Source organism: Bos indicus, chromosome 12, assembly GCF_029378745.1.
Source record: "Bos indicus isolate NIAB-ARS_2022 breed Sahiwal x Tharparkar chromosome 12, NIAB-ARS_B.indTharparkar_mat_pri_1.0, whole genome shotgun sequence".
Taxonomy (NCBI): Eukaryota; Metazoa; Chordata; class Mammalia; order Artiodactyla; family Bovidae; genus Bos; species Bos indicus.
The window spans coordinates 66581751-66609107 of NC_091771.1; the positions used below are offsets into that span (position 1 = coordinate 66581751).

At 36.6% G+C, this 27357-nt stretch overlaps 1 protein-coding gene across 4 annotated transcripts in view; it reads left to right on the forward strand.

Annotated features, from left to right (window-relative positions):
• GPC5 (glypican 5) overlaps positions 1-27357 on the forward strand; it is a 1588740-nt gene that overhangs the window by 1076113 nt on the left and 485270 nt on the right. For 3 of the 4 annotated variants that reach the window (XM_019971624.2, XM_070799877.1, XM_070799878.1), the window contains one exon: positions 1-27357. This exon is cut by the window's left edge and continues 40500 nt beyond it; it is cut by the window's right edge and continues 13522 nt beyond it. The exons of the other annotated variant lie outside the window; for it this stretch is intronic. The gene's annotated coding sequence lies outside the window, so the exon portion shown is untranslated. 4 annotated transcript variants of the gene reach the window in all.

The following is a 27357-nucleotide window of genomic DNA, read 5'->3' on the forward strand; positions in this document are numbered from 1 at the left end:
TGTATTTTAATGGAAATATATATTTGATATATATTTGAGATTATATGTATATACATATTTGAGATTTTGAATCAGCTACTCCTTCATTAAATTAAGAAGCCATTATTTTAAATATGGTCTTTATTTATTCTTTTTTAAATGTTAAATCCAAATTTGAATGAAAATTATATTCTTGGTACTACTTATTTAGACCTATGTTTCAAATTAGCCTTTTTTCTTCCACTACTACTTAAGGAAATTAAATGAGGTATCATTACATAAATTGGTACACAGCATTGCCTTGCACTGAAAACAGGTTAACAAAAAAAATTCTTTTGAAGACTTTGGGAGAATTAGGGCTTCCCTGGTGGCTCAGAGGGTACGGCATCTGCCTGCAATGCAGGAGACCTGGGTTCGATCCCTGGGTTGGGAAGATCCCCTGGAGAAGGAAATGGCAACCCACTCCAGTACTCTTGCCTGGAAAATACCATGGACAGAGAAGCCTAGTAGACTACAGTCCATGGGATCCCAAAGAGTTGGACACGTCTGAGTGACTTCACTTGGGAGAAATAGAATAAATAGAAATCTGATATAATATTAAGACCTAAAGACAATCTGTGTAATTATTCTGTAAATAGTCTGATTTTATTATGTAATAAATTTAAACAAAATCCATAAATAAATAAGAGAAAGATGATACGTATTGAAAAATAATATAAATTGTGCAGGAAAAATAACTTTGGTCAGCTTTATAGAGGTCAATTACTGGTCTACAAGGAGAAAGTCCAAATAAAATATACTTCAACTTAAACAAAGCACTTGATGATCCTCAAAATTATTAAGCTGTTGTTTTAAGTACTGATACTATTATCTATATTGAAAACCAAGCAAAGTATTAAGTAACACCATATCAAGTTGAGTTTTAAGTTCAAAGTTTCATTTTTATAAATACCTATATTTAAATTCTACTCAGTAAATTGTAAATATGCTTACCTTATGGACCCCCTGAGATATAAAAATGTTTCTTTACTTCTTGAACCATCCTAATCTGTTTAGGGAAGGTACAAATACTTCTTCTCTGTATTTGGCATTGTAAATTACACATTCCATTTTATTTACGTATCTTCATTTCTTACAGTGTAAAATTAAGCAGATGAAGGTAAATAGAACAACCTTCAGTTTTTGATTCTGCCTGCAAATGACTTTTCAGAGAAACATATATTAGGTGTGAGTTTAATTATCATTTAAATTGATATAAAGTAAATTCATCTTAACACTATTTATGGAGACTCTGTTACTGAGTCATATGGCCACCTCTGAAAGATCTTTACAAAATAGTGAAGGAATTTTACTTGTAATAATTTCCTTGTAATATTCGAAAGTATAAATTGTAGCATACCTACATTTCTGGCTAACTTCTTAAAGGATATTAGTTCCTTGTGCATAATGACCACAGCTATTGGCAATTAATGGCCTAATTTAAGTATTTAATAACTGTCGCACCATACAACAATAAAACATAAACAACCACCCAAAACCCCAATATTACTTCAAAGTCAATGATAAAAAGCATTAAGAAACATTGTCCATATGATCGAAATATTCTTATAAATATACAGAATGTCTCCAGATTTCATAAAGTGATTTACAGTATGAAAATATACCAAAAGTACTGAAAAATCTAACATACCCTATTTTGATATTTTAAATCAAAATAAGTAACCTTAATCTTATACTGTATAAAACAAAAACATATTTATATAGTATGAATCTCTGTAAGTAAACATGTCTCTAAAATAAACATTCACTGTTTTGATTTTTCATAGTCCTTTGTTTCAACAGTACTATATAGCTTTAAATATGTATTTAATTCATAAGTGTGTTCATTAAATATTTAGTGAGCCACTTTGCATTTTCTGTAAGGCATTATGTTAAATACAGTGGGTAGAACAAACAAGCCTATTGCCCAAAAGTATACTTTCATGGAGAAATAGACTCCAAATCAATAATTATAGTTGACCCTTCAACAATGCATGGGTGAGGTCCCCCCTCAAACCCTCCCCCACTAAACTCACAGATAAATTATAGCTGGTCTTTACTATATACGGTTCCTCTGTTTCTGTGGTTAAAGGTCTGTGGACTGTTAATGGTGGATGGCATTGGTAGTATGGTAGTGTTTACTACTGAAAAATAGCCATCTGTAAGTGCATCAAACCCAGGTTATTCAAGGGTTAACATTACACACTCAGTGGTGTTTCTTTAGTGGATGTTTGTGCTTTAGATGCTGTGGTAGACTGAATAGTGACCTCTTAAGATGTCCACATCTTTAGAAATGTGGAAACTGTGAAAGGTTACTTTGTGTGGCAAAGGGATTTTGCAGATGTGATTAAGGACCTTGCGATGAGGAGGTTATACTGGGTTATATAGGCATCTCCAGTCGAATCACATGGTCCTTAAAAGTGGAGATGCTTTGTAGGCCATGGTCAGAGAGATATATTTTGTTAACCTGTAATAGAAAACTGATTAAGAAGCACAGGGAAAGTGGAACTTAATTGAGCAAGTGAGGGAAAGCTTCATGTAGAAGGACTCTACGTGAAATTTACAGATGGTAAGAAATGCACTAGGTAAACAAGTCGGAAGAACTGTCCATGTGTAGGCAAAAACATTGATAAAGTCATAGAGAAGTTAAAGAATGTGTTGTTAAAATTTACAGTTGTTCACAATTGGCTATTTTAAAATGCAACAGTGGAATTGAGGGAGAAATAGTTTATGTTCAGAGATGTTACTTTTTATTTAAAAAAATGGAAGTTAATTTCCTATGCCTTATTGACAGTTTTACCTAAAGCCTATCTAATTCAGCCTATGAAATTATTATCTAAAACTGTCATTTTACAGTATGAGTTAAGAAACTAGTTAGAAACAAAAATAATTCAATAGGCATCTGGATTAAAAAAAATAAAGTATAGTTTATTTACAATGTGTTAATTTATGTACAGTAAAGTAATTCAATTATACATATGTTTTATTTTTTTAATATGCTTTTCCATTATGGTCTATTGTAGTATACTGAATATATTCAATAGCTCTCTGTGCTATACAGTAGGACTTTCTTGTTGATCCATTCCATATTGTAATATCTTAAATGTGTTAACCCCAACTTCCCACTTCATCCCCCTCCCAACTCCCTCCCGCTTGACACCCACAAGTCTGCTCTGTGTGTCTATGAGTCTGTTTGTGTCTCATGGATAGATTCATTTGTGTCACATTTTAGATTCTACAGGGTATCATATAGTATTTGTATTTCTCTTTTGGACTGACTTAGTATGATAATCTCTAGTTGCATATCATCTAATGTTTAATTAGTTTTACTAATAAGCATATTCAACATATTACTCTATGTTGTTAAAAAGACTATTTTCATCCTGAATTTACATTGCTTCAAATTAGGACATTCTATATATAGTGATTAGACCACTACTTCTTTAAAAACAAAATATCAATCTTACCCTCTATCTCTAGCTTGATTGTCAAAATATAAGACCCGCTCTTACTTTTAATTGATAAGAGTAAGCATTAACAATTTTAGAGCCTTTGTGTGTCAGATAATTTATATTATGTTCTTTGGATGTTTGTTTCACTTTATTTAAGGTTGTACTTAATCTGAGAAATTTTTTCTTTGTTCGTTTCTAGTTTATAATGTCATGTTATTTGCTAATAAATTGTCACTTAAAATTTTTGTATAGAGAGGGTAATGAATTCCTTAAAGAAATTCAAGTAAATCCATTGATCTAACTTCTCAATTACTTATATATCAACTAAGCCAAATGGTTGAGACTACATCATTATTAGAGACTTGGAGCTGCTGTTGGTAAATTGAAAGTAGTGATTATGATTATATGACTTATTGAACATTTAAGAATGATTCTGTTAAAATAGAATTCAGATCTTGTCATTTCTCTGTTCAAAATCCTCCCTGGTTTCCCATGGTTATCACCATAAAGGATCAGACTCCGAAGTTAGATTGTAGAAGCTTATATGCTGTGGTCCCCAAACTCTGCCCTCATTTCCCACTTGGCCATCTGTGTCCCCTCCCCTCTTGTCACATTGATCTTATATTTCCTAAGACACACCAGTCAGGTTCTGCCTTTGGGCTCTATTCTCTCTGGCTGGAGTGTTCTTCACCTGATAGTCACATGCTTTGCTTCCTTACTTCCTTCAGGTCTTTGACCAGGATCACTTGTCTATTGACTAATGCCAGTAAGAATTTTAGCTGACTACTATTATCTAAGGAAATTAATATGTCTAAATATTTCTTTACACCACCCCTGGGTATTACAGATTATTTCATTATTCATTCCTATATAGAATTATTCCCTTCATTTCTCTACCCGTTTATGTTCACCTTACCATTATGTGCACAAATAAAGCATTCCTTGATGTCCCAAAGAGAAATTGATTGCTGCATTTCTCTATTCCCATGACTGACTTACATGCTCACAATGTTTTATAAGGAAGAAAAGTCCAGTCAAAGCAGCTTAAATATTAGGAGCTTGATTGATGAGGCATAGCTTTCAGTAGAAAAACACCAACAGTTTTCATCCAAACCACCAAACATTTTTCATCATGGTCAAATGGAGAGCCAAGAGTTAAAACTACCTCTCTTTACCTCAGAGGCCCTCTCTTTACCATGGGCCCTCAGAGGCAGATGGTTCTGCTTTTCCCAAATTTGTTCACCTTTTCTCTGCAGAATAGCTTTCTCTCCTCCTTTGGCTTCATTGTACTTCACAGCTTTGAACTGTATATGCCTTTGTCTAGACTTAGTTTTATAAGAGGTTTCATTTCTGCATGAGATGAATCTAATTGTCTTAGTTTTCCAATTCCAAATTTATGGGAGGAAAAGAATATTTGGATTATCTTCAACTAATGAACTGAATTCCCATAAAGCAAGTGACCTGAGCCAGGTGTCCACCTGTACATTCAGCTCTGACCAGAAAATGGGGTTATTTAGGAGCAACAAGATCAAGACCACATAGGCTACCCATTCAGAGGAGGCCCTGGTGAAAGGAGAACAGGCTGGGCATAAAGTGGACAATATATCTTTTTGACATCTGATGTATTTATAAGGTGTGATGTTTCACTCTTGGGCTGTGTTTATGCATACACCTGTGAATTCAACAATTATGACTTTTTCATCTTTGTGACTCTAATATGAAAATTTTAAACATTAAGTCAGGATAATTAAAAGGATTTTTCTGAGTAAGCTATATTTGTGTTGGTGAAATATGGGTACACAATGAAAATATATAGATCAAGTATTGTGTAATAAGATACTATGCTGGACACATGACAATGGAAAAAGTAGCTGGCTAACACCAGGACTGTTGTGTCTAGCCATGGGCATCATGCTTGTGATGAACCCTAAGTAGTTAAAATTCAAACAGAATAGGGGGACTGGGATGGTGAGATTAATGGGCATCATATCATGTAGCAAGAAATTTGAAAAACATACAAAAATTGTTGCTGTTCAGTCATTAAGTTGTGTCCGACTCTGTGACCTCATGTACTGCAGCACACCAGGCTTCCCTGTTTCTTCACCACCTCCTGGAGTTTGTTCACACTCATGTCCATTGAGTCATTTGTGCCATCCATCCATCTCATCCTCTGTCACCTCCTTCTCCTGCCCTCATTCTTTCTCAGAATCAGGGTCTTTTCCAATGAGTCGGCTCTTTGCATCAGGTGGCCAAAATATTGGAGCTTCAGATTCAGCATCAGTCCTTCCAGTGAATACTCAGGATTGATTTCCTTTTGGATTGTCACAAAAACTAGGGATATAGAATAGCTATTTTTAATTAAAGCATCTAATTTTCATGAAAAAATGAAATACAAGTAAATCTAGGTCTTGAGAATAAATGAAGTGCCTCTCAGTTCAGTCGCTTGGTCATGTCCAACTCTTTGTGACCCCATGAGCGGCAGCACCTCAGGCTTCCCTGTCCATCACTAGGTCCTGGAACCTGTTCAGACTCATGTCCATCGAATCAGTGATGCCATCCAACATCTCATCCTCTGTCGTCCCCTTCTTCTCCTGCCTTCAATCTTTCCCAGCATCAGGATCTTTTCCAATGGGTCAGTTCTTTGCATCAAGTGGCCAAAGTATTGAAGCTTCAGCATCAGTCCTTCCAATGACTATTCAGGACCAACATCCTTTAGGATTGACTGGTTTGTTCTCCTTGCAGTCCAAGGGACTCTCAAGAGTCTTCTCCAACACCACAGTTCAAAAACATCAATTCTTAAGTGCTCAACTTTCGTTATGGTCCAACTCTCACATCTATGTGTGACTCCTGGGAAAACCATGACTTTGACTAGATGGGCATTTGTCGGCAAAGGAATGTCTCTGCTTTTTAATATGCTACCTGGGTTGGTCATAGCTTTTCTCTCAAGGAGCAAGCATCTTTTAATTTCATAACTGCAGTCACCATCTGCAGTGATTTTAGAGCAAAAGAAAATAAAGTCTGTCACTGTTACCATTGTTTCCCCATCTATTTGCCATGCAGTTTCTCTACCATTAGTTCCTCTTCACTTTGGAGGAACTTTCTGCCAAAGTGAAGAGAAACTAACAGCAGAAAGAAGTGCTTCTTGGGAACCTAGAAATAATGTAAATTAGGAATCTACTAAAGGTATAAAAATAATATCTAACAATATAATATGGATATTTCCAGTCTTAGCAAATTCTGACCTCCAGACTGGTAAGGTTATTAGTCGGATGAACTATGGACCTATATGGGAGGATAGCACAATATTTATTCTCACAATTTTGCCCCTTGTTGTCATTCACCACTGAGTCACGAAAGTTGCCACTTATCAAGATTTCAGTTACAGCTCATCAGGTCTTAGTGGATGGAAAACATGCATGTGAATATCTGTGTCCATCAAGAATAGGTCTGCTACAAAATGGAATTATTGGAATGTGAGTGTGAAAAAGGCAGATATGGTTAACAGGCCTCCAAGAATGTCCATGAGAGAGTATAGCTTGACACAGGACATTTATCTGTCCAAGCCAAGTAGTTTGTGAATCTCTATTGAATAGTTGGATCCATTGCATCATTAAATATTTGAATTAAATAATGAATTTCCTTTGTTCTTATTTCATGCTCAATCAACTTTTTTTATTATAATTTGTGTTATTCTGCAGCTTGTTACATGAAGACAATATGATATGTAGTGGAAATGAGGACTTAACTCACTCAATTATCCTTCTCATGTTAAGCTTAAAATACTCGCATTATGTTTTATTTGTTTGAGTTGCCTGTGAATAATAGTCTCTGAATCCAGTCCATACCTGTATAAGTACAGGGTAGTGTCTCAGCCTATGAGTAAGATGTTGGCAGCTTGTGAGGTGTATCAGCTTCTGTGCAGAGATCCTGAGGGTCATTTAAGGTCTTGTCATTATAAATACTTTCTTTCTTTCTTTCCATGTGTATATTCAATGTGATACCAATCAACAAACCAAAAGATGTTTTGTGAAATACAACACACTGATTCCATAATTTACATGGGTAAAAAGTGTGAAGGAATAACCAAGAAAAATTTTAAAAAGAAGTACAGTGATTATGGTGTTCTTTTGCTACATGCCCCAAAAGTTCAGAAACCTGTAATAGAAGAAACACAGTAATATATACATGAGTAGGAAAAAATAAAGTTATGTGGAACACAGATTCCAAAAGAGTTTCCATCAGGAAATAGTTTGATAGCGTTGTCATTTTAAAACAGGAAGTGTAGTCAATAAATGATGCTTTTTGTACTGGCTACTCATTGGTAAGTAAATAAAAACCTTCTTTACACCACACATATTTGTATAATACAGCCTCACATATGCACTTCAGATGAAGTCAAAAGGTAAAATTAAACATATTCAAACAGTAAGAAATAATAGTGGAAAATAATTCCAGTTATAATATTTGAGGAAGACCTTAGGAAGAAAAAAAGCCCAGATACCATAATGCAAGTACTTATATACTTGACAAAACTAAAATGAAGTATTTTTTATTTCTAAAATATAACTTTGAATAAATATTGGAAGAAACATTTCTAATAAATATAATAGGCAAATAGGCATAGGGTATTATGAAACACCTATGAAACAATGAGAGAAAGATACCCAATAAAAATGTTCTAAGATTAAGAACACAATTCAGAACACAAAAAATATAGAGATTTTCATATATGAACAGGTGCTTGACCTCACAATACTCTGAAACATGTATTTAAGCAATAATGGTTATTTTAATTTATATACTTGACCATAAACAGAAAGACTTACAATATCTGCTTCAAATGAAGATACAAAAAATTGGACCAATCTTAGACTACTGGTAAAGCCATTTTGAAAGAATATTTAGTTTATTTTCAAATTTAGTATGTCAGTCCCGTTTGACATGAATTTTCCCTCTAGGAATCTATCCAGACTAATAGTCACAGATTACTACTAGGATGTAAGTACAAAATGTTCACTAAGAATTGTATATCATACTGTTAAATTGATAACATACTAAGTGTCCATAAATAAGGTCATAATTAAATAAATTGTGATACATCTAAACTACAGCCTTTAAAGTCAATGGCGAGGATTAATTTTGAAGCTATGGGGTAAAGAAGAAAAAAAAGCAGACTCCATAAAAATTGATGCTATTTATGTAGAACTAATGTGCGTTTATATGTTCAAGTACAGACAGAGTTTCCCAACTTAGGAATAATACATGATTTTTAAAGAAGAATGAGTGCCAAAGAGTCAATACTTTGGAACTGTAGTGCTGGAGAAGATACTTGAGAGTCCCTTGGACAGCAAGGAGATCAAACCTGTCAGTTTTAAAGGAAATCAACCCTGAATATTCATTGGAAGGACTGATGCTAAAGCTCCAATACTTTGGCCACCTGATGCAAAAAGCCAAATCATTGGAAATGACACTGGTGCTGGGAAAGATTGAGGGCAGGACAAGGAGGGGGCGACAGAGGATGAGATGATTGGATGGCACCATAGACACAGAGGACATGATTTTGAGCAAACTCTGGGAGATAGTGAGGGACAGGGAAGCTTGGAGTGCTGCGGTTTGTGGGTCGCAAAGCGTTGGAAACGAGTGAGTGACTGAACAACAAATAATTTTTTCGTGTATTATTTTATCAAACATATGTTGTCTTTAGTAATTGATGTTTTTACAGAGTACTGTAGTGTATTCTCAAGCCAAAATAAGCACCAATGAATAAAAGAGAAACAACACGGACGGTTTGTTTAGTATATAGTTGGCACTGACCACGTTCACATTGGGCCCAGATGACAATCTATCAGCAAGGCCAAGAAATGGGAGTAGGGGCACCATCTGAAGAAACAGATGGCAGTTGATACACTTTATTTCTGTGATTCCAAATGTGAACCTCAAAATAGTTCATCTCCAAGTATTCCTTTAATCCATCATCTACTATACTGATGCCACTCACAATGCCAGCTGTGTCTCAGGCATTCTTGCCCTGTTCATTCATTGGATGATGACATTTCTACTAGAAGCTTAACTAGATGTCACATTTAAATATGTTCAAAGCATTTTTGTGCAAATTGGCTCTTTCATTTAGCCCATTAAGCTTAGTGTCTTTTTCCAGTTCAGAGGAGAAACAAGCACTGAATTTTCTAGGCTTTCTAGCAGTGATAACAAAAACACAAAATGACAATGATTGAGAACTGTTGTGATGCACAGGAGTGCCAAGTGTTAGCAGCGCTTTTGTTGCAAATAATGTAAGAACTGTTTTAATTAACTTGAGTTTAAAAGTGGATTAAATTGTTCTCCTCAAGCATTCAAGTATGATGATAAATTTGCTGGTTTTAAATTATGATTTGGGCTAATACCATTTAAATAAATCACATACAATAATTCCATTGTATAATGATTTTAAAAGCTACTTATTTTTGTCTGCTTTCCTACTTTATGAAAGATGTGATATAATTCTGACAGCTGAATATAGCCCACTTAGTTTATCAAAAAATACTTGTGTCCTAAAATAATTATGTTACAATGTGTTTTTTAAAGCCAATTAATCAGAGTTTAATAGTGTTGATTTTCCTAAGGTGAATGTATTTTTACTTTGTGATTAATTAGTGTGATTACCACTTAGCTGCCCTGATTAAATATCTGTTTAAGGATCATACTCAAAAAGTAACTTGTGTAACAATTTATAAGCCCATGTGTAAAGTTGCTTTCTGAAATATAGGCACCAATATGGAACTTGTATGTGTTTATAAAATAGTTATGTGTATATGTACACATATATGTATATATATTATATTTTTTATATTATGTGTGTATATACACATATGCTTCCCTTGTGGACCAGTTGGTAAAGAATCCACCTGCAATGCAGGAATCCTGGGTTCAATCCCTGGGTTGGGAAGATCCCCTGGAGGAGGGAATGGCAACCTACTGCTCTATTCTTGCCTGGAGAATCCTCATGGACAGAGGAGCCTGGGCGGGCTACAGTTCATGAGGATCACAAAGAGTCAGACATGAATGAGCAACTAAGTACACACATAAACACATATATACACATATGTGTATATTATGGGCTTTCTTTGTAGCTTAGACAGTAAAGAATCTGCCTGCAAAGTGAGAGATCTGGGTTTGATCCCTGGTTTGGCAGTATCTCCTGGAGAAAGGAATGGCAACCCATTCCAGTATTCTTACCTGGAGAATTTAATGGATAGAGGCTACAGTCCATAGGGACACAAAGAGTCAGACACGACTGAGCGACTAACACTTTCACTTTTCATATATATTATCCGTGCCTACTTTCTAACTGTATACACCTACAAGTTATTAACCTGTAGCATAAACATCTCCTGACACCATTCTTTAAATTATTTTATTACTTTGAAATAATAATTACAAAATGTTGCAGTTCAAGTTTTGTAATCCTCAATCCTCTGTGTCTGAGAACATGCCAAAGAGCAAGTAAAAACTTCTGTTTTGCTAGAAACTTCTATCATAAAGAGTTCAGGAGAAGAAAAAAAAATTATTTAACAAATAATTTTCTACTTTACACTAGTCACTGTTCAAACATTTGGAATACATCACAAAATAAAACAGAAAACCTCGTGTTTATGGGACTTCTATAATGAATAGAGGGTCAGTGGAAATGAACATCATAATTCAGTAAAAGAGACAGAATATCCGGTGGGAACTTGCCACCTGTGGGTTGAATCAAGCTTGTCACCTGTGTTTACATGGCCTGTGAGCTAGGATTTTTTTTTTTTTTTTAATTTTTAAATGGTAGGAAAACTTCACAAGTGAATATTCCATGACATATGAACTTAAAATTCCTGTGGTCTTAGTTTTAATTTAAGAATTGTGATAAAATATTATAGGAGCCTTAATGAAGTATAGCCATGCTTATTGGTTTAAGAATTGTTTACAGCTGCTTTTGTACTATGGATTGAGTAGTTGAGACACAGACCACATGGTCTACAAAGCCCAGAATACTTACTGTCTAGTCCTTTGCAGCAAAGTTTACTGAACCTTGTATTCTGTAACTTAGTAATATTTCACTGTCATAGCAAAATTCACAGTTAATTAGTATATCCATAGATGGAGGCATTGATATGTAAATTTTAGTTTTTTAATATATTACTTTGCTGAAATCCTCTCCAAATTAAAATTCAAACATTAGGGTATTTTCTGGTAAGAAATATAAAGAGGTCCAGTCAAGTCTACCAAATATCTCTATTAACAACTATATTCCTGTTAGATAAATGTGGAATTCAAAGTATGATTTACATTAACAATTATGGAGAACATCCTATGTCAAAATACTTTAATTGCATTATCTTCAAAGCTATCAGCTGAAATACATTTTTCTATTCTCATTTTATAGACAAAGACAACTGAGACACAGGAAATTTGTGCCATGTGTCTAAAATCAGGTTGGACCTAGAGGGTGTGTGAACCTTGAATAAGTCCTAACCACCTGACTCTCAGTCTATCACGAGTATTATCCCTCTACCCTGGATCCACGTCTGTCATGTATGGCTCCTTAACTCCACTTAGCAATCAAGCGGAAACACTGAAATTTAAGTATTATCAGAAATTTGGGCTGAAATAGTTCAGATTGCCATCTAAGTCTAGAATAAGTGAGTAAATCAAGTTTATTTTATTGGCCAGACATGGTAAACAGGCGTGCTTCCTACTTAATAATTTCAATTCTGCTTTTATCACAAAAACAACATGGATACTTGATAAAGCCCAAACCCCATCTAAGCATCTTTCATGTTTACTTAGGAGTAGCAGTTATTTTCTGTTCTTTGGTGAGAACTAAATTTTTGCAAGAGTTAGTGGGATGAATGATGGCATGGTGGGACAGATGAGAGCATGTAAGATTGACCAAGAGGAAAGATCAAGGTTAGGTGGAACAGGACTGATTTTATCATGGACTGCAGCAATGATAACCACAGTTAACAGTGAGCTACTGGCTCAGGTAGAAACAGAGAATTCAGATGAACAGGCTGAGCAAATGTCAAAGGTATGAAATAAGCCTACCTAGTCCATAAACGGAGAAGGCAATGGCACCCCACTTCAGTACTGTTGCCTGGAAAATCCCATGGACGAAGAGCCTAGTAGGCTGCAGTCCATGGGGTCACTCAGAATTGGACACGACTGAGCGACTTCACTTTCACTTTTCACTTTCATGCATTGGAAAAGGAAATGGCAACCCACTCCAGTGTTCTTGCCTGGAGAATCCCAGGGATGGGGGAGCCTGGGTAGGCTGCCGTCTCAGGGGTCGCACAGAGTCAGACATGACTGAAGCGACTTAGCAGCAGCAGTCCGTAAAGGTTTACCTGGACAAGGACGGGATCAAAAGGGAGGCCAAGGTTTATACAAGAATTTAAATAGAAGAGGGGGACTGTGGGCTCCTCGTTTTTACAAAGTTTTAAATATTTTTCCCATCACTTGTGGATTCTAGCTAAAGATGGGGTCATAATCTAAGATTTTATGTTTTTTTACCTTTTCCTGGTCTCTCTAATCCTGTTCTTAATTTTCTCTCATATAAATTGTTCATAAAAACTAAATCAAATTATTAGGAAGTGAATCAGAGGGTCAGTGACTCATTAATTGAAAATATGTCCAGTGTTCCCTTTCTCAGGTTAGATACCGTGCTAGTTCTTAGAATCCGCTAACATAGACCACCACAGTCTCTCTCCTTTTTAAGTTTACTTTTTTAATTGCAAGAACACATAGTAAACTACTTATTACATAACATTATCCACTTAAAGGTATTAAAAATGTTGTGTAGGAGAAGTACAAGGTACTCTGAAAGCTTATGAAAGAACAGAATGAGTCAGGGCTAGAGTTTTGAAGATGCAATTTTTAAGCTCGGAAGTTAAAGATGAGTAGGGGTTTCTCTAAATAAGGTTGGAATGTGGCAGAAGAAAGAATATTTGCACAAGATCCAAAGCTGAGAGAGGAGGAGTGCATCTCTTTAAAGAACAGAGAGAACTGAAAAGAGGGAGTGGAGTCAGTAATGCAGAGTATGAGCTGGGGTGGGAGGGGAGATGCAGAGGGTAAAACTGAGGAACCAGGTGGGAGGAGGGGGGAGGTCATGAATGCACTTTAGTAACATGCTCATGATTTTAACAATGTTATCCTACCAACACACTGAAGTAATTTTAATCAGAAGCAGGACTTTTGAAAGGAACACTTTAGAGAGTGGAATGAATTGGAGGAAGTTCAGAATAAATGTGAAAGACACATTAGAAAATAATTACCATGATCCAGGTGAGGGCTAAGCTAGACCAGCAGTGGTCAAGGCAGGAGAAAGAACATAGGTGTGAGAGATATTTGGAAAATTGAACTATATGTTTCTAGTCATTAATTTGATGTAGAAAGTAAGGATGGAGAAAGCAATGGCACCCCATTCCAGTCCTCTTGCCTGGAATATCCCATGGACGGAGGAGCCTGGTAGGCTGCAGTCCATGAGGTCTCTAAGAGTTGGACACGACTGAGCAACTTCACTTTAACTTTTCACTTTCATGCACTGGAGAAGGAAATGGCAACCCACTCCAGTGTTCTTGGCTGGAGAATCCCAGGGACAGGGGAGCCTGGTGGGCTGCCATCTATGGGGTCACACAGAGTCGGACACAACAGAAGTCACTTAGCAGCAGCAGAAAGTAAGGAAGAAATTTAAGAATGATTTTAGCTTCATATGGCTGGTTGAATGAACATACTGTTGACTGGGAGAGTGCACTGGCCCAGGACCACAGCTGAGTGGGAAATGTCATGAATTGAGTTTGAGATACTGAGTTTGAAGTGTCTATGAGATATCCAAGTCAAGACATTGAAGACTTAATTAGTTAAGAGTCTGATGCTGAGTGAAAGGTCCCTACAGGAGAAAAAAGTTGAAAATAATAGAGTCGTGGAAGCCAGGGTTGTGGGCTATGCAGAAGTGCCTGCATAATGAGAGCACAGTATTGGGTTGCCCCAAAAGTTAAATCAATATTACAGAAAAACTCGAATGCTCTTTTTGGCCCACCCAATAGAAGCACTCCCTAGGGTCATGTCAAGGAAAATGAGCCAATTTTGGATGCTGATGAGAGCTCAGGTAAGGTATGTACTGAGAAAAAGTCTATTGGATGTAGTAGTGTGATGGCTGTTGGTGAACTTGTGAGACGAGTGTTCTGTGGAAAGGGGCAAGTTGAAGACATATTTAGCCATAAATTATAGATGAAAGATATGAAGAAAGCAAATATTGACAACTCTTGCAAGAAATGTATCTGTATGAGAGAAAGAAACTTTGATAGTAGTGATAATATGTATTATATTACGTATTGATAGTTCAGTTCAGTCCTTCAGTCATGTCCGACTCTTTGCGACCCCATGAATCACAGCACGCCAGGCCTCCCTGGCCATCACCAACTCCCAGAGTTCACTGAGACTCACGTCCATCAAGTCAGTGATGCCATCCAGCCATCTCATCCTCTGTCGTCCCCTTCTCCTCCTGCCCCCAATCCCTCCCAGCATCAGAGTCTTTTCCAGTGAGTCAACTCTTCACCAAAGTACTGGAGTTTCAGCTTTAGCATCATTCCTTCCAAAGAACACCCAGGACTGATCTCCTTCAGAATGGACTGGTTGGATCTCCTTGCAGTCCAAGGGACTCTCAAGAGTCTTCTCCAACACCATAGTTCAAAAGCATCAATTCTTCGGCACTCAGCCTTCTTCACAGTCCAACTCTCACATCCATACACGACCACAGGAAAAACCATAGCCTTGACTAGACGGACCTTTGTTGGCAAAGTAATGTCTCTGCTTTTCAATATGCTATCTAGGTTGGTCATAACTTTCCTTCCAAGGACTAAGCGTCTTTTAATTTCATGGCTGCAGTCACTATCTGCAGTGATTTTGGAGCCCCCAAAAATAAAGTCTGACACTGTTTCCACTGTTTCCCCATCTATTTCCCATGAAGTGATGGGACCGGATGCCATGATCTTCGTTTTCTGAATGTTGAGCTTAAAGTATTGATAGTAGTAAACAGTAATTTATTTTAAGCAATCTATTTTATGATGAAAGGTACTGGAATGCATATTTGAATATATGTGTAATGAACAGTTTTTCTTAAAAAATGTTACATTTAGTCTGATGGCATAATTCTCGAATTTATGTTAGAGCAACCAATTAGACTTTAGTTTGAGTTTCTCAGAAATTAATCTCTGCCCATGGGAATTAGGCAAGGCAAGCTGAAGCTTTCAACCATTTTTCTTTGTGTTCAACTTTGTATGTTGAACAGGATGAAAGGCAAGTAGCCAGAAATTTTTAAAGAAACTGGATAGAGATATCGGAGAGGCAAAGCATTTTATCCACAGGGCTCTTGCCTGAAGAAAGCATGAAATTATTGCCAGGGAAATATCAACTGACCATCTCACCCCTTGAGTGGAGCCCATTCACAACCCTAGAGAGTAAATGCTGCCTGCCTAATGTAAACAGCAGAAAATTAGGTTTTTCTCACATTGCTTATAAAATGTGTATAGCAATGGACAAGAAAACTGTGTAAACCAAATAAAATCAACTGTCAATTTCACTCAGGGAAGCACTTAAGACTAGTTATGCATGTAAGCTGCAGCAACTCACTTAGTCATAAAAATCAATAAGATTGCCACCTGGGTCATCAAGGGAACATTGCCACTGTAGGAAAACAAATCTGAGCTTTCATAACAATGAGACACAAGTCTCACCCCTCATCAGACCACATGCAAGACCAAGCTGTATTCTCTTAAGCATTGTTATTGCTTATTTTGGCAGTAATAAGTGACTTTTTCTTCTTTTCATAACACATCACTCTCTCTGAAACAGTGACTCCTTGCTAAAATACTTTATACACTGCAAAGAGGTGAATCACTAGAATAAGCATTTCAGATTGAATCCCGCTTCTAATGTCCCACTCTAAGTGAAATAGCATTAAGTGCTATTCAATGTCAATGCTAAACTTTAGTCTCCTTAAAGAAGAATGAATTCAGTACTATCAAATTCATGTTTCTCTTGACATTTCAGATTAGGCACATAGACTTTTTGACCCACAGGTGGTGTATAATAATGTTAGATTCTGTCATTTTATTTCATTGATACATTTATACTATCCTATAATCAAGAAATAGTCATTTGATTCTTTGGCACTATTGGACAATTACTAAAAGTGGTTTCTGGACTAGCATCCTGAAATTTATCCCTACCCTGCCAGCATGGTTTATCATTTATAAACATTGTTTACAAAAAGAACTCAAAGGTAAGGATTAACTTGTATTTCTCAAAAAATGCCAGAAGATCCCACTAGTTGATCATCATCTTAACTCTTATTCTCCTGTCTTGGGATGGTCTGGATAGTTTGCACTTCAGGAAGGATTTTCTAAGGCATTTTGGTGCTTAGATACCTCTCTGAAAAGGATGGATGAATTGGGATGAAGCCTTATTTTTGACCTGCTACTAAAGCTCAAACTCTCTTAATAGTTCTCACACACCTTTCTTCATTATGTTCCTTTCTATTAATTCAGGATCATTTCTGATTTACCCCTAGTCCCCAGATCTGTGACCTTTATTGACATATTTCCTCCAGTCCAGTCAAAGGTATGGGGTCAAATTTCTGTTGGCTGAACTCTTGGATCATTTTCTAGAGAGATGCTCTATAAGAACACATTATACATAAAAATATTGTTTTCTGGTGAAGACTTCATTGTGTAGAACAAAATTATTTTGGATTGATTCATTTCAAGCCAAAATATATTCAGTATCAAACTAAACACAGGTAGTACTGTTTCAACTATTCTCCTAAGTGATGTATCATAAGACTATTTTGTTGGAAAATTTTGATTGACTGATTGACATAGTTTTCATGTCTTTATTGCTAAATTGCAGTAATTAACCACAAATATAATGGAACCACTTTAGTGAGAAGTTTCCAAATGTTGTGTATGAACATGAATTCACTTGATATTTTTCATTAATCCTCCCTTTCATTTGTACATTGTCATGCATCCTTTTCACTCTTTGTAGTAGGAATCTTGATGACATCTTTGCCAACTTCCATAAATTTCCATTGATAATTTGGTTTAGAGTACATTTTCTGTTCTAAATTTAAGACAAAATCCTGTTAATGTTAAAGACTTCTATATGAACTTAATTCCAATTGTACATCTTATTCCTCTTGAGCTGTGCTTCTTATTGCTTGCAGTAGAGGAGAGGAAAGTGGTCTCTCTACCCTCCTCCCTCAGCTACTGATGCCTTCTGTGTTTGGGATCAGGCAGGAGGGAGAGGGAAAATTAAGATATTTTTATGCTAGTGGAGCAGGATCTATGGGGCTTTGTGTGTGCTAATGCTGAGATAGTCTCTCTACTGGTGATGTGAATACCACCTTCACCCAAAGTATGACACAAGTAAATACCTCACTCTCCTAGAGTGCAGGAACTAGCCCTATCAGGAATATACACCCCAGCTTCTTCTTAGGGTTTAACATCCTGAAAACTCACAACCACTGCCTCTCTACTAACCCAGTGCTCCTCCTAACACACTGTCACTAGAACTGTAAATCCATGTAAAGAAGGCAAGGAAGGTTTAATTTGCCCTCTCCAAGGATCATGGAGAAATGGGACATAAAGTGGAGCATATTCTTTTCAACCAAATCTTACCAGCATTGTTTCAAGCCCTGCAGAGCTACTGCAAGGCCTCCTGCCTTCAGAAGTCTCTAGAATTGAAGAGAACTCTGGCCTCTGAAAGATCTCCCCAAACTTCACAAGGTATATGTAAAGTATCTCCTCTTTCACACCATGACAGAGTAGGTCTAAACAAGGAAATCACACTTTAATCACAAGTTCCCAGAATGCTCTTCCAAGAACTCTACACCTGGAGGAATTGATGGGTTCTACAGTTGAGCAGGCATCCAGCCCAAATCAAAAGGCCAATTTCTCATAGTTCCTTGTACCCCCAAACTTCACGAGAGATGAGGCACCCTGCACCACCACCACCACAGACATTTTTTGGAAGGGAAGCATTTCCCTCCATTCTCCCTTTGGGAGAAGTGAAGCTAGTCTCCTGTTCAGTATTTATTCTTACTGTTTTCCTCACCTTAAAACATTTTTTTATATTGGTGTATAGTTGATTTACAATGTTGTGTTATTTTCAGGTGTACAGAAAGTAATGCATTTATATATACGCATATGTCTATTCTTTTTCAAATTCTATTCCACTTAATTTATTTGAGAATATGGTGGGTTGTAGACAAGGCTAGTTCTGACCAGTGGTCTCTCAGTGAACCCTGAAAAAGTGTGATGGTCACATGTCCTGGAGTCTCTGTGACAAAGAATGTGTGGCCATTTTTTCACAGTTTCAGGACCCAAGGATATATTCTATAAGCCATTTGACATTTCCCCCCAAATTTATCACACAGCAAGAGTATAAGGGATTAGTTATTAAATCTGGTGAGCCAGTTTGAGACACCTACTTCTAATTTGTGAATTCTCTATTTTGTGTTACCACTGGCTGAAACTTAAAATCCAGGAAAATATTTTAAGAATTTCTCAAGTATTAGGTATTTGCATCAAACACATTTTTAATATATAAAACAGAAGTACGGATGTTGCCTTGGTCATATCAACACATTTCAGTGTTTTTCCTCTTTTTCTTAATTCATCTAATTTCTTTCTTTGCCATCAAATCACATTACTTGCTTATTATTTTGTTAATAGTGAAATGGGAATAATAACCATCGTACAATTGCATCGTGTATTAATTTGTTGATTTTGCTGAGCAATTGAGGGACCAAAGCACTAACTGTTATGGTTGTCTGCCGAATGAAGTTGTCTCCAACAAAGCATAGAGAAGGAGATGCCGAGTTACAGTAAATTCAACATGATGCTGCTATTAGCTTAAATGCCTTAGCTAAATGGTAGCAACTGAGATCATTAACTTTGCTTTCATAGCTATTTTCTTAATGTTACTTAGCAACTTCACTTTGAAAATACCCATTTCACATCCCTGTAGCCTAAGGAGTATCATTAGTAGTGAAATTGCATGTTTGATTGCATAGCCAGAGAAGAGTTAATGGTATATCCTGAAGATCTATCACCAGCTACACTGAGACAGCTCAGACAGCATGCATCGAATGCATAGGCCCCAGAAACAGAGCCCAATAAAAGGATAAAATTTATCCACCATGAATTCAGAATATGAAAGGAATCATTTCTATGTGTATTATGTTGCAGAATACCAATATCCATGTATTATTGTATAATGAATCCATATATCAACAAGTTTTGTATAAGATCAAGATGATCTGAAATATGAAAATCTAAAATGTACCAAATGTTCCTGCTCTGAAAAAAATGTATGAATATTTCTTACTATAACCTAGGGATAATGTTGCCTTTAACAAATGTAAATGCATTTGGTAATATGAATACTTGTCTAGGGTGATGACTTCTTAAGAAATCAGCACAATATAACAACTATAGAAATGCAAAAGTAATCAAAAGGTTACAGTTAAACCAATTATTTATTCTTTCTTCCAATTTTATGTATTTTTTCAATTGTTTATAATTAGTATGTATAGTTTTTTTTTTTGAGAGATAAGCAATCATATTTTCTCTCAGAAAAGTATTTTAATCCAATTAGTACTCAGTAGCTACAGACAAGCACTCAATATGACAAGCACTAATAATTATTCAATTACAAAGACAGAGTTTTAACTAGCCTTATCATCTATAAATATGATGCTTTTATATTTTGAGGTACAAAGGCATTTTCTGTTCAATCTCTCTTACCAGAGTCATTCGTTTTTCCTAAGAGAAGTAAAAAAGCAAAACTACTTAACTACTGTTAATAAGTTAACTCTTCTTCCATGACTTCATCCAGTAATCTCTGGTTTTCTGTTAATTGTGTGGCACCTCTCCCACTGGTCTCCTTTTTTGCTCACTTTTCTTTAAATATAGATATTCTCTAAGATTTACTTCCTGTCTTTTGCTTACACACTATTTGCTTTCACTGTCACATTTATATAGCTGATACTTAAATCAGTATTCATCTTTTCACCCACCCATCCATCTATCCAAATATTTATTCATTCAACATGTATTGAGTGCTACTGTGTGTCAGATAAGTAAAGCAAGTGGTGGGAATTCAAAATGATGAAGAAACAGCCCCTGATTTGAGGGATAAACGAATGTTGGAAATTTTTATCTGTATGTAGACTGACATCCCGCAAAGTTCAACATCTAAAATTAAGCCTTTGCTTGCTGCTGCTGCTGCTGCTAAGTCGCTTCAGTGTGTCCGACTCTGTGCGACCCCATAGACAGCAGCCCACCAGGCTCCCCCGGTCCTGGAATTCTCCAGGCAAGAACACTGGAGTGGGTTGCCATTTCCTTCTCCATTGCATGAAAGTGAAAAGTGAAAGTGAAGTCGCTCAGTCGTGTCTGACTCTTAGCGCTTAACCCAAACTGTATCTCCAGCCACCATTATCTGTTTCTGTTCATGATTATTTTCAGTTTCTGGTCTCCTGACCCTGTCCTCCCCATGATGCCCACCAAATCAATCTCCACTGCTGCCTACAGTTCTCTGTTACTTCACATCAGGGGCACTTTGGTTTGCTAAATATCCTTATTTGTGAAAGATTTTAAAACTTCATTTTGGTAAAATCACGATGAGACAAACATTTAAATATATACAGTGTCTTCTATATCTAATGCACACCTCTCAAGTAATAGTATTAGCTGGCATTTCTGAAATTTAATGGTGAGTTTCTATATGTCGCGCACTAGACTAAGAGCTGTTCATTCTTATTTCCAAAACAAAACACAATAGCCTTATGACAAGGATTCTCTTTTTATCACCTGTTTAGAGGCAAGAAAACAGTTGATTAAGGTCATAAAGCTAAGGAATAGCTGCTGCTGCTGCTAAATCGCTCAGTTGTGTCTGACTCTGTGCGACCCCATAGATGGCAGCTCACCAGGCTCCCCTGTCCCTGGGATTCTCCAGGCAAGAACACTGGAATGGGTAAGGAATAGCTATCCAGGTTTAAAAACAGGAGGTTAGATTTCAAAGTCTATTTTCTTAACTTATCTCCTATAGTCCCTATAAGACTAAATTATCTTTGTTTTTCTTCTGTTAGTTATGCCCCTGATTCTAAAAAATATACTTTTCTTTTTTTTAAACTGTAGACAATGGCTATTGGCTCCTCTGTAGGAAAGAAGACAGTTCAACTCATTTTCCTTAAATTCCAGTATTTTTCCTTTCCAAATAGATATTTTTAGATAATTTGTATTTTATTTAGATCTTTATTTTAGTTTCTCAAAAAAAGCATATTATTCAGTAATATTCTATACATTGCCTTTTCACCTGAAAAACATCTTGCTAACATACTACGTCTGCACATTTCATTTCAGTTCAGTTGCTCAGTCATGTCCAGCTCTTTGCGACCCCAAGGACTGAAGCATGCAGTCAGGCTTCCCTGACGATCGCCAACTCCCAGAGCCTGCTCAAACTCATGTCCATCGAGTCGATGATGCCATCCAACCATCTCATCCTCTATTGTCCCCTTCTTCTCTTTTAAATTTTTCCCAGCAAGAGGGTTTTTTTTTTTTTTTTTTTTTTTTTTCCCCAATGAGTCAGTTCTTTGCATCAAGTGGCCAAAGTATTGGAACTTCAGCATCAGTCCTTCCAATGAATATTCAGGACAGATTTCTTTTAGGATTGACTGGTTTAATCTCCTTGCAGTCCAAGGGACTCTCAAGAGTCTTCTCCAACACCACAGTTCAAAAACATCAATTCTTTGGCATTCAGCTTTCTTTATAGTCCAAATCTCACATCCATACATAACTACTGGAAAAACCACAGTTTTGACTAGATGGGCCTTTGTTGGCAAAGTAATGTCTCTGCTTTTTAATATGCTTTCTAGGTTGTTCATAGTTTTCTTCCAAGAAGCAAGCATCTTTTGATTTCATGGCTGCAGTCACCATCTGCAGTGGTGACCCCCCTCCCAAAAATAGTCTGTCACTGTTTCCATTATTGCCCCATCTGTTTGCCTTAAAGTCATGGGACCAGATGCCATGATTTTAGTATTCTGAATGTTCGGTTTTAAGCCAGCTTTTTTACTCTATTTTACCTTCATCAAGAGGCTCTTTAGTTTCTCTTCACTTTTTGCTCTAAGAGTGATGTCATCTGCATATCTGAGGTTATTGATATTTCTGCCTGCAATCTTGATTCTAGTTTGTGCTTCATCCAACCCAGCATTTCGCATGATGTACTCTGCATATAAGTAAACTAAGCAGGGTGACAATATACAGCCTTGACGTATTTCTTTCCCAGTTTTGAACCAGTCTGTTTTTCCATATCTGGTTCTAACTGTTGCTTCTTGACCTGATACAGCTTTCTCAAGAGGCAGGTCAGGTGGTCTGGTATTCCTATCTCTTGAAGAGTTTTCCACAATTTTTTTTTGTGATCCACACAGTCAAAGGCTTTGGCATAGTCAATAAAGCAGAAGTAGGTTTTTTCTGGAACTCTCTTGCTTTTTCTGTGATCCAGCAGATACTGGCGATTTGATCTCTGGTTCCTCTGCCTTTTATAAATCCACCTTGAACATCTTGGAAGTTCTTGGTTCACTTACTTTTGAAACCTCCCTTAGCTTTCACATTACACTTAGAGAATTTTGAGCATCACTTTGCTACCGTGTGAGATGAGTGCAATTGTGTAGTAGTTTGAACATTCTTTGGCATTGCCTTTCTTTGAGATTGAAATGAAAACTGGCTTTTCCAGTCCTGTGGCCACTGCTGAGTTTTCCAAATTTGCTGACATATTGAGTGCAGCACTTTCACAGCATCATCTTTTAGGATTTGAAAAAGTTCACTTGGAATTCCGTCACTTCTACTAGATTTGTTCATAGTGATGCTTCCTAAGGCTCACTTGACTTCACAATCCAGGATGTCTGGCTCTAGGTGAGTGATCACACCATCATGGTTATCTGGGTCATGAAGATCTTTTTTGTATACTTCTCTGTGTATTCTTGCCACCTCTTGTTACTATCTTCTGCTTCTGTTAGGTCCATAATGTTTCTGTCCTTTATTGTGCCCATCTTTGCCGAAAGTTTCCCTTGGTATCTCTAATTTTCTTGAGCTCTCTAGTATTTATATTCTACTGTTTTCCTCCATTTCTTTGTTGGCTGTCTAAATTTCTGTGCTACATTGTTGTGTATCTACATTCATTCATTTAGTTCCCTCTTAATGGGTATTGAGGCACTTTTATTTCCTTTTTCAAGATTTAGTAAAGTTTTTCTTTCAGGGTCCTAGACTCAAAATGGATGCTTCAGGTCTCCAGGAAGTTTGTTCCATTTATTTAGTGAAGATCCTCTTCCCTGGCTTCTCCCTGGACATGGAGTACAAGCCAGACCATCAGTCCTGTGAGTAATGGTTGGACGGAGGCAGAGTGCTGCATGTCACTTAGTGTCATGAACCTCAGTGAATAACCCTGCTTAGCCCCAGTTTTTCCTCTTACCTTCCACACCACCATGGCCAACTCTGAACCTGTCCTTTCTACCTTGTCCAAAAGAGATCAGATGCCATTTCTACCATTACAACCTCTTCTGCTGTATTTTTCTCAGAAGTTTCAATCTGCTTTACATATTCAAAGAACATCTCTTATAATTCTCATGCAGTGACAATCTTTCTCAATCTCTACTAGTCCCATTTATTCTGAGATGGAAGATTAAGTCAAAATATTTTATTTTGATAAAAACATAAAATTATGTTTATTCTTACATGTTGACTGGAAAATAATGGACACCTCCTCCTCCTCAGGATTCCTCTGAATTAGTGCTGTATATTTGTTTCCAAGTTTGACATTATTCTATTATGTGTTTCTCTACCTATTTTTCACCCCAGCTTCAATCACATATGACATGCAATCCAAAAATAAAAGTAAAGAAAATTAGAAATTCAGTAACTATAAATGCAAGATAGAGACCCAAAGACTAGAAAACTAGAATATATATATATATATATATGTATGTGTGTGTGTGTATACATATATATACACACACATACTGCTAAGTCACTTTAGGCATGTCTGACTCTGTGTGACCCCATAGAGGGCAGCCCACCAGGCTCCTCCATCTCTGGGATTCTCCAGGCAAGAATACTGGAGTGGGTTGCCATTTTCTTCTCCAAGATATACATATTGACTGTAGGTTAATCCAGTTGCACTGCACTTGATTCATCTGTCTACCTAACTATAATGAATTAACAATAGGGGGCTGTGAAAAGAAGTGAGAGAACTAGTTAACACGTGCTGAAAATTGAGCCACCAATGGCTGTAATGAATATGTGATGGAGTGGTGTGAATCTGCTGTTCTGATCATTGCCTGTGCTCACCTGTTTCTGAATGCTTCATCAGTTCAGTTCAGTCGCTCAGTCTTGTCTGACTCTTTGAGACCCCGTGGACTGCAGCATGCCAGGCTTTCCTGTCCATCACTAACTCCTGGAGCTTACTCAAACTCATGTCCATCGAGTTGGTGATGCCATCCAACCACCTCATCCTCTATCGTCCCCTTCTGCTCCTGCCTTCAGTCTTACCCAGCATAAGGGTCTTTTCCAGTGAGTCAGTTCTTCACATCATGTGACCAAAGTATTTGAGTTTCAGCTTCAGCATCAGTCCATCCAAGGAATATTCAGGACCAATTTCCTGTAGGATTAACTGGTTTGATCTCCTTGCCGTCCATGGGACTCTCAAGAGTCTTCTCCAACACCACAGTTTAAAAGTGTCAATTCTTTGGTGCTCAGCTTTCTTTATAGTCCAGCTCTCACATCCATATATTACTACCCGAAAAACCATAGCTTTGACTAGATGGACCTTTGCCGACAAAGTAATGTCTCTGCTTTTTATATGCTGTCTAGGTCGGTCATAGCTTTCCTGCCAAGGAGCAAGCGTCATTGTGGGAACATATTAATGAATAGTATGAATTTGGAGTCTGGATAAAAAAATACAGCACAATTTCATGTGGTACTTATCTAAGGAATAGCAATAATTTTCAATATTGGATAAGACACTGGTTGTGTTTGTGTTTCGAAACATGGTGGGTTGGTTTCTAAGGTGGGACCAGCTAGGAGATTTTTAAGAATGACTTTGAGTGTATTTTATTTTGCATTCTTTGTTAATTTAAAAACCTAACTCCTGTGTAAGTCTCTATTGCATTGTAGTTGAAGGTAAATAATGTGTGAGATAACAATCTCCCCTAGAAAACAGGATATGATTCATTATATGATTCTTATTCTCCAACAAAAGAACATGTATGGATTCCTCAGGGAGAGCAAAGTATTTCTTGGGATTTACTCTGATACAAATTTGTGCATGGCTCTGTGTTGAGAGAGCAGTGAATGAGAGCATGAACAAGATGTTTAACAATTTTATTCATGAATATCTACAAGTTAACTCTGACAGTGATGGGAGGAAAACAATTAAACACAAGAGTATACTGTAAGGAAAACCAATGAAGCCATAGGAGATATTTATTAAGGAAATCAATGCTCTGTGTCGCTAGGTGTATTTTTTTTAATGATTCCATTCGAGTCAAGTCGTATTGCAAGACACATCCTTAAAGTTGATTAACCTGGAAATTCAAGTCTAGTCCAACTGCCTTTAGAAACATATGTGAAATAGAACCAAAGGTCTCAATTAGTGATATAAATTATCTTGGTTCCAGCTTCTTAGTTGCTAACAAATGCTACTTAAAATAAATTAACTAAAAATATTAGTCAAAGATACTAGAATACAGTTTTGTTGTCTCACAAAAACATAGAACAGTTTAAGTAAATTACCAAGATCAAATAATTGACTAGTTTTCAGACAATCTGTATCTGTTTTTTGTTACCTACCTCCATATATTATTGAATATTCGTCAATAAAAAAAAGAAAATGTCACATTACTGTCATTTCTAAATTTAAAAAAGAATGAATATGTAGAATAAATTCCAAATGTATTTTCCCAGTTTTTTCTTTCCTAGTCCCAGTTAATCATAATTTAATGGCCCTTTTCAGAATGGACATTAGTGGTGCTGATGTAGATAAGGGTCTTCTGTCTTGGACCATGACTTACCTGAGTTGAGCCATGTTCTTCTTTGCTCATCTTGCATTGACTAGGAAAATCATTCTAACTAAGTCATCTCTCAGAGCATCATTTGAACAGGAAAGATATATCCTGAATCATCCCCAGTTTCTCCACCCTTGTATAGAGCCTACCAACAATGCCTGTTGCCGTGATGCCAGCTTGCCTCTGATATGTTTTTACTTCCCAGAACTATTACAATAGGAATTATTTCTCTTACTGACTTATCTCCTGCAAATATTCCATCTGAAGAGTGGGTGTCTATTACTGGCTCAAATATGTCAAGAAACTGAGTTGGAATTAAAAGAACCGTCAAAATATTCCAGCAATCAGTTAGTAGTGGCAGCTAGAGTTATCTGTAGTTCACATTATATTTTATATCAAGTGTACCCAACAGCTTGACATTTTTCTAGGAAAATTCATACGCAAGACTTGACATCTACTTTATTCATGCTAACCCCCAGGGTAGAATTTAGGAATGCTCCTGTACAGCTAATCATTGGTAATCGATCCTGCTGATCCTTGGTTTTGAATGTGAAATCATGCTACTAAACAAACAAATCTATGTATAGCTATAAAAGAATTCTGGCAAACCTTGGCTTTAAAAAATTCTGAGTAAACAATTTCCTTGTATGTGTTAATGCTTACTAAATAATAAATCCAGAGGGAAGGAGGATAAGTCAGGAGCAATCAATCCTTTAAGGACATTTCACTAGCTTT